Below are 8947 nucleotides of genomic sequence, written 5' to 3' on the forward strand. Positions count from 1 at the left end.
GGATCTGGTATACATAGGGACTTGGATGAAGAATACTGACAAACATTTCCAAAAAAGATCTCTCTAGCATGGTTTGAAAATGACAGATAAAAAGGGGGAGTGGACTCCTGTGGAATACCTCCTTCCAGGAGTTTTCCACAGAACAGGATTCTCCCCCTAATGAAGCAGAGCTGTTTATTTAGTCTCAATCTTTAAAAACAGGTTCAAGATAAGACCCAGCACAATAGTATTTCTGCTTCCAGCTATGTGATCTTAATAAGTAGGCTGTTTCTCCTAGAAAAGGTAGTAGTATATTGAGGAAAAAATACACATATATGACCCCTAATTCCAGTCATTTATGTTTGTATATCAGTACCTCACAACAACTTTATTTTAAAGAAGTCATATTACTCAAAAATACAAAACACTTTTTGATTTTATTTATTTTAGTGATGACAAAACAAAACTGTCTATACTACACTTAGAACCTAGAACTCCTACCTAGTTTAGGAAGACCGAGTAATGTGAGTTTCATTGCAAAGAGCTACTCAAATATAACTCAATTAAATAGAAATTAATTTATTCATGAGGCGCAGTGGCTTATGCCTGTAATCCCAGGACTTTGGGAGGCCAAGGTGGGCAGATCACTTGAGGCCAGGAGTTTGAGACCAGCTTGGCAACATAATGAAACCTGATCTCCACTAAAAATGACAAAAAGCCAGCCATGAGGGTGTGTGCCTGTGGTCCCAGCTACTCAGGAGGCTGAGGCATAAGCATTGCTTGAACCCAGGAGCTGGAGGTTGCAGTGAGCCAAGGTCGCACCACTGCACTCCAGCTTGGGCAACAGAGCAAGACTCTGTCTCAAAAAAGGAAAAAAAAGAAAATAGTTACTTTGTGCTTCTTAAATGTTTAAAGGGTCAAGATAAGCTAGCATCTGTCATTTATGAAAAACATTTTGTTATTTTAGGAAGACATCTCTTTGCTCATGACTACTAGGACATAATCACAAAACATCTGACCTTTTGGAGTGTGAGTAGCACTCACTACAGGAGAATGCCTGCCTGTGTTAATTTTGTTAGCTCACCAAATAGTTTCTTTCTTTCTTTTTTTTTCTTTTTTTTCTTTTTGAGATGTAGTCTTGCTCTGTCTCCAGGCTAGAGTGCAGTGGCACAGTCTCGGCTCACTGCAACCTCCAACTCCCTGGTTCAAGCGATTCTCCTGCCTCGGCCTCCTGAGTAGCTGGGATTACAGGCACACGCCACCACGCCCAGCTAACTTTTATATTTTTAGTAGAAACAGGGTTTCACCATGTTGGCCAGGATAGTCTCGATCTCCCGACCTCATGATCCACCCACCTCGGCCTCCCAAAGTGCTGGGATTACAGGCTTGAGCCACCGTGCCCGGCCAGTTCTCTTTCTTTAGTAAACTAATGATTAAAGCCACCAAATTGTCTGGTCACAAGCTTTTAAGGCCTAGGATTCACTAGTCTAGATTTAGATGGCTGGAAATTTTTGGAGATTCCCAAAAACTAGTAAAAAGAAATGGTTCTTAGGCCGGACGCGGTGGCTCACACCTGTAATCCCAGCACTTTGGGAAGCCAAGGCGGGTGGATCACTTGAGGTCAGGAGTTGGAGACCAGCCTGGCCAACATGGCAAAACCCTGTCTCTACTAAAAATACAAAAAAATTAGCCAAGTGTGGTGGCGGGTGCCTGTAATCCCAGCTACTTGGGAGGCTGAGGAAGGAGAATCACTTGAACCCGGGAGGCAGAGATTGCAGTGAGCCTAGATGGTGCCACTGCACTCCAGCCTAGGCAACAGAGTAAGACTCCTGTCTTTAAAAAAAAAAAAGAAGAAGAAGAAGAAGAAAAAAAGAAATGGTTCTTGGGAGGGAAAGAGGGAAAGCTTGCTTATCTTTGGGACCTTCTTTTTCAGAGGATACCCTTCCTTTGGGATGTGAACAATGGAAGGCAAACAGTTGAATATTCTGCCTCAGTTTCAGCTAAAGTCAAGTGTTATGGTTAAAGGTTAAATGCAGAGGCATTTCAAAAGCTTAGCCAGAGATCTAAGCTTTGAGTCCTGCATTTTAGTCTCCTCCAGGGTTTCCATACTCTACCCAAGGAGAGGATTTGCTTTTTGGAAGATTGCCTTTCTCCCTAGGGGTTCTACAAGTGCCATTGTGATTTGCAAATGCTCTCACCAGGAAAAAACAAATGTAGGTGATAAGTGATGCTTAACTCTCCTGGTAGTTGTACCTGAGCTAAACAAGGAGAGTATTTGAACTTAATTTCAAATAATGCCCTTTCATTGGTGAGGCAGTAGCTGCTTGTGTTTGTCTCTCAGACAAAATGTACAGTATATACTATACTGGCATTCTTGTATTCCTTTAGTTGTACTTTTCACAATTCATATTAAACTCCAAAATAGGCAAAAACTGAGAAGATAACATTATACTTATTTTTACCATTTTTAAAGAGGCAGGTTGTGAAAAAGCAATTTATATACTGTATTTTAAGTGATTGGATTGGCCTTAGAAGAGACATCTAAGAAAATACGCATTTTCATGTGCCAGTTCAATGGGTAGAATAAGGAAAAACTACCTAAATTTTATGCAAAAATACTATAACAACTGCTCATTCTTTTGACCACTGTCTTCCTGATACTGTTAAGGTTCAGAACGTATTTACATCCTACTTTACAGTGTTGGCCTCTTCAGAGATCACTGAAAACACACTAACCTGTTACCTCATACTGCCCCTCAGCTGACTTTCCATTCCAGTCACACTAAGGTCTGATAAATGCAAACCTGGGTATGAACAGGGCATTTGCCTTTTACACAGCAATTCACTGCCTGATCCAACTCATTTAACTCATAAACTTGTTAACAGTTCAGACAAAAATGAAATATAAGATTGTTTGTAGCTAGGAAAAACAGCATCCTAAACAGTAACCCAAAGAACACCTATTTGGTCAACAGATTTGCATTTGTATTTACCTTAAAGACTTATATGAAACTAAAATAGTGTAAGAGACTTTGAGGAAACCTGTAAAAGACAAGTTTAGTTGTTTTATATATGTAAGGAAGAAATCAGGTTTATTGAAAACCACTGCTTATGAACCCAACCATGCCTCTTAATTTTTATTAAAATACTTGTCTCTGAAATAGTTTTTTCAAGTTTGTCTGTTTCAGTTCTGTTGCCTCAGACCAGCATCCTGAATCCCCTTGACCCCCGCTATTCTACTGTCTCTGCTTCACCAATTCCCAAGTTAAGTGAAGCCCACCACGTTATACTCTATTCCTTCTAGGTTACCAAATATGGTTACAGAAAATCATATGTTTTCCCTGGACAGGGTCCGGGGCTTAGATTTAGCTCCTTCTGTTGCTTTTCTCTAGAGTAGATCTTTATAGTAGAGATGCAAGTTGAAAGAAATGGAAAGTCTTCTTGAAATTGGAAGCTCCATTGAGATATCCTTTTGTTGAACTGCAGATTTCAACAAAGGAGTCTGTTTTAGCTTTATAAAATCCTGCAAAAATAAGCATTCACATGGTTCCCACCAGGTATGTAAATTTGATATCCACCTATTGTATCCCATATAGAGCTGAAATGGGCTGGGCATGGTGGCTCATGCCTGTAATCCCAGCACTTTGGGAGGCTGAGGCAGGTGGATCACTTGAGGTCAGGAGTTCCAGACCAGCCTGGCCAACATGGTGAAACCCTGTCTCTACTAAAAATACAAAAATTAGCCATGGTGGTTCACGCCTATAATCCCAGCTACTCGGGAGTCTGAGGCAGGAGAATTGCTGGAACCCAGGAGATGAAGATTACAGTGAGCTGAGATCACACCACTGCACTCCAGCCTGGGCAACAGAGCAAGACTCTGTCTCAAAAAAAAAAGAAAAAAAAAAGGCCGGGCACGGTGGCTCACGCCTGTAATCCCAGCACTTTGGGAGACCGAGGCGGGCGGATCACGAGGTCAGGAGATCAAGACCATCCTGGCAAACACGGTGAAACCCCATCTCTACTAAAAATACAAAAAATTAGCAGGGTGTGGTGGCAGGCGCCTGTAGTCCCAGCTACTCGTAGTCCCAGCTACTCGGGAGGCTGAGGCAGGAGAATGGCGTGTGCCACTGCACTCCAGCCTGGGCTACAGAGCCAGACTCCGTCTCAAAAAAAAAAACAAAAAAACAAAAAACTGAAAGGGAGCTTAGAGAGTACCTGATCCAAAGCTTCATCTTGCATATGAAGAAACAGGCCCTATACAAGTGTGAAACACGACAGTTTTTTAAAAGGAAAGAGAACAATAAACACAAAGTTCAAGATAGCGGTAATCCCTAGGGAAGAGGCCAGGATGAGGGGATCAGGAAGAAACACAGGATAGTAGTAGTAGTCTGTTGGTAAGTTGGATGGTGAGTTTCTTGGTGTTTATTATGCTTCACAAGTGTGTATTAAATACTATATAATTTTTAAACACAAGAATAATTGTTAAAAGAGTTGCAAAGTTCTTACTGTAAGCAAGTTACTGTTCTTTTTTTTTTTTTTTTTTTTTTTTCTTTTTTTGAGACGGAGTCTCACTCTGTCGCCCGGGCTGGAGTGCAGTGGCCGGATCTCAGCTCACTGCAAGCTCTGCCTCCCGGGTTCACGCTATTCTCCTGCCTCAGCCTCCCGAGTAGCTGGGACTACAGGCGCCCGCCATCTCGCCCAGCTAGTTTTTTGTATTTTTTAGTAGAGACGGGGTTTCACCGTGTTAGCCAGGATGGTCTCGATCTCCTGACCTCGTGATCCGCCCGTCTCGGCCTCCAAAGTGCTGGGATTACAGGCTTGAGCCACCGCGCCCGGCCGCAAGTTACTATTCTTACTTAGCATTTTATGTATTTTAGCCCAGGAGGGAAAAAAAAAAAAAACCGGCCCTGAAAATCTGATCCTTGCTGAGGATGCACAGCTTGTTAGTAGTGACCTGTGACCATAACCTGGGACTTCTGATTTCTAATTTACTGCTTTTGTACCATTCTTCCCTAAATGTTGATTCTACACTCAACCTCTCATTCTCTCAGGCTATGACTTTCCTCCTGAACTCATTTCCATGTCTGCCAGTTTAGACTGCATGATCCATTACTTCAGTAGCCTAAACCAGCATCCTTAACCCCTGCTGCCTCTGCTTTACCAATTCCCAAGTTGAGTGAAGCCCACCATCTTTTACTGTATTCCTTCTAGGTTATCAAGTGTAGTTACAGAAAATCATATAACTGTGCCATGTAACTCCACTGCAGATACAGATTTCTAAACTCAGGCACTCATTCCTGTTTGACTTTCAGATTTACCTGGTGACTGTTGCAGCCCTTTTACTATTCTGAACTTAGTAGTCCCTACTTTCCATCCTCCACTATCAGCAGATGACATTGACTTTGCCTCCAACTTTTTTGAACTCCTGGGCTCAAGCCATCCTCCCAAGTAGCTAGAGCTACAGGTGTGTGCCACCACACTCAGCTAATTTAAAAAAAAAAAAAAATTTAGAGATGTGGTCTTACTATATTGCCCAGGCTGGTCTCAAACTCCTGGCCTCAAATGATCCTCAACGTTAACCTCCCAAAGCACTGGGATTACAGGCATGAGCCACCACACCTGGTCTTGACTTCCTTGAGAAGGTACTGGTCATTAAACTTAACTTACTCTTTAACTCTTACAGCACTTCTTTTTCCTTTATCTCATAAGTATACTTCTGGCTAGGCACAGTTGCTCACGCCTGTAATCCTAGCACTTTGGGAGGCCAAGGCAGGCGGATCACTTGAGGTCAGGAGTTCAAGACCAGCCTGGCCAACATGGTGAGACCCCATCTCTACTAAAAATACAAAAAATTAGCCAGGCATGGTTGTGCACGCCTGTAATCCCAGCTATTCGGGAGGCTGAGGCGGGAGAATTGCTTGAACCCGGGAGGCCGGGGTTGCAGTGAGCCGAGATGGCGCCACTGCACTCCAGCCTGGGCAACAGAGCAAGACTCTGTCTCAAAAAAAAGTATTCTTCCTCTACAAGGCTAACTTTATCTTCATACCTTGTACTATATCACATTGTATTATCTATTGCTACATAACAAATTTCCCCAAAACATAGTGTATTAAAACAATAATAAACATTACTCTCATAATGCCTTTGGATAAGGAATTTGGGAGTTACTTAGCTGAGTAATCCTGGTTCAGGGTCTTTCATGTAGTTGCAGTCAAGAGTCAGCCAGGACTGGGCACAGTGGTTCACACCTGTAATCGCACATTCCAGCACTTTGGGAGGCCAAGGCAGGCAGATCACTTGAGGTCAGGAGTTTGAGACTAGCCTAGCCAAATGGTGAGACCCTGTTTCTCCTAAAAACACAAAAACTGAGGCCGGGCGCGGTGGCTCAAGCCTGTAATCCCAGCACTTTGGGAGGCCGAGATGGGCGGATCATGAGGTCAGGAGATCGAGACCATCCTGGCTAACACGGTGAAACCCCGTCTCTACTAAAAATACAAAAAACTAGCCGGGCGAGGTGGCGGGCGCCTGTAGTCCCAGCTACTCCGGAGGCTGAAGCAGGAGAGTGGCGTAAACCCGGGAGGTGGAGCTTGCAGTGAGCTGAGATCCGGCCACTGCACTCCAGCCCCGGCCACAGAGCAAGACTCCGTCTCAAAAAAAAAAAATACAAAAACTGGCCAGGGATAGTGGCATGCACCTGTAATCCCAGCCACTTGGGAGGCTGAGGCAGAAGAATTGCTTGAACCCCAGAGGTGGAGGTTGCAGTGAGCTGAGATCATACCACTGCACTCCAACCTGGGCAACAGAGCAAGACTCTGTCTAAAAAAACAGAGTCAACCAGGGCTGCCATTTCTGAAGACTTGACTGAGGTGGGATGATTTGTTTCTTGAGTGACTCACTCACATACCTGAAAATTCAGGGCCTCAGTTGCCCCCCACGTGGGACTCTACAAAGCCTGCGAGTATCCTTACAACATGTCAACTGACTTCCCCCATGGTGAGCAATCTAAGAGCAAGGTGGAAGCCATAAATTCTTTTAGGACCTAACTTCAGAAGTCATACTACATTATTTCCACAATATGCTTTTGGTTACACCGGTGAGCCCTTTTCAGTGTGGAAGGGAACTTTACAGGAACATGAATACCAGGAGGCAAGAACCAATGGGGGGCTGTCTTGAAGGCAGTCTGCTACACTGAGCTTCTCCTATCCTCCAATGTCTTCCATAAGTCAATTCCTCTCTCCTCTTTATCTTTTTTTTTTCTTTGAGATATGGCCACATTCTGTCACCCAGGCTGGAATGTAGGAGTGCTATCATACATCCCTGCAACCTCGAATTCCTGGGCTCAAGCAATCTTCCCACCTTACCTTCCACGAGTGGTCTTTCTTTCTTTGGTTTTTTTTTTTTTTTTTTTGGTAGAGATGGGATCTCACTATGTTGCCCAGGCTGGTCTCAAACTCCTGGCCTCACGTGATCCTCCCATCTCAGCCTCCCAGAATGTTGGGATTACAGGCGTGAGCCACCATATCTAGCCCTCTTCTCTTTAAATTTACTCTTTCCTTAACTCTTTCAGCTGTGAAAATGTTTATTATTATTTTTTTTTAATGTATACCTTGTTCTCCATATTAATCAGGGTTTGGTTGCAGAGAACAGAATCCATTCTAGCTAGATTAAGCAGTAAAGGACTTATTACTAGGGCATTAAATGGATGGATCACAGAATTCTGAGGCAGGCTGAAGAAACTAACTCTAAACTGGACTTCCAGAAATGATTCCTAAAGACTGCTAAGGGAGGCCAGTCATGGTGGCACACACCTGTAATGCCAGCACTTTGGGAGGCCAAGGTGGGCAAGTTGCTTGAGCCCAGGAGTTGGAGACCAGCCTGGACAAGATGGTGAAACCCTGTCTCCACTAAAAATACAAAAATTAGCTGGGGTATGGTGGCATGCACCCGCAGTCCCAGCTACTCAAGAAGCTGAAATGGGAGGATTGCTTGAGCTCAGGAGACAGAGGTTGCAGTAAGCCAAGATATTACTACTGTACTCCAGCCTGGGCGAGACAGTGAGACCCTGCCTCAAAAAAGAAACTGTTAATCAGGCCGGGCACAGTGTCTCACGCCTGTAATCCCAGCACTTTGGGAGGCCGAGGCAGGTAAATCACCTGAGTTCAGGAGTTCAAGACCAACCTGACCAACACGGTGAAACCTCATCTCTACTAAAGATACACAAAAATTATCCAGGCGTGGTGGTGGGTGCCTGTAATCCCAGCTACTCAGGAGGCTGAGACATGAGAATCGCTTGAACCCAAGAGGTGGAGGTTGCAGTGAGCTGCACTCCAGCCTGGATGACAGAGTGAAACTCCGTCTCAAAAAAAAAAAAAAAAAAAGACTGCTAAAGGAGCTGCTACCACTTCTACTATATTTAGGAAGCTTCTACTACATTCAAGAAGCTTCTACAGTAGTTAGGAAGCTGCCATTGCTGCTGCTAGTCCAAGAAGTATACCACCTCTGCCACTGTCAGTATCCCTAAATGGATGCCCTGCACCCTGTCTTAACCCCTGCTGGCTTCAGAATCCAAGTGAAATACTAGTGCATCTGATTAGCAGAACTTAATTCAGAAGTGATTTAACATAGCTAGCTAGAAGAGAATGTGGGAAATTTAGTCTTTAGCTTTCCAGCTTCTGCACACTAGAAGAGTGTGCATGCTGACCACATACATAAAATCCTTCACACTCCCACTGAAGCAATTATGACTTCAGTGCCAAGTTTTTTGAGAGTTGTCTATACCTGGTCTTAAATTCCCACTTACTCCTTGATCCATTGCAATCTGGCCACTCTGTTACCATCATCACCACTTGATCCCCTATTTGCAGGACCAGTGGTCCATTTTAGTCCTGCTCCCTGAAGCATTCAAGCAGTAACAGGTTGTTTCTTGTGATGCTTGTGATAGTAGTCATATCAATGTTGTTCATGAAAG

Source organism: Rhinopithecus roxellana, chromosome 10 (assembly GCF_007565055.1).
Source record: "Rhinopithecus roxellana isolate Shanxi Qingling chromosome 10, ASM756505v1, whole genome shotgun sequence".
Lineage (NCBI taxonomy): Eukaryota > Metazoa > Chordata > Mammalia > Primates > Cercopithecidae > Rhinopithecus > Rhinopithecus roxellana.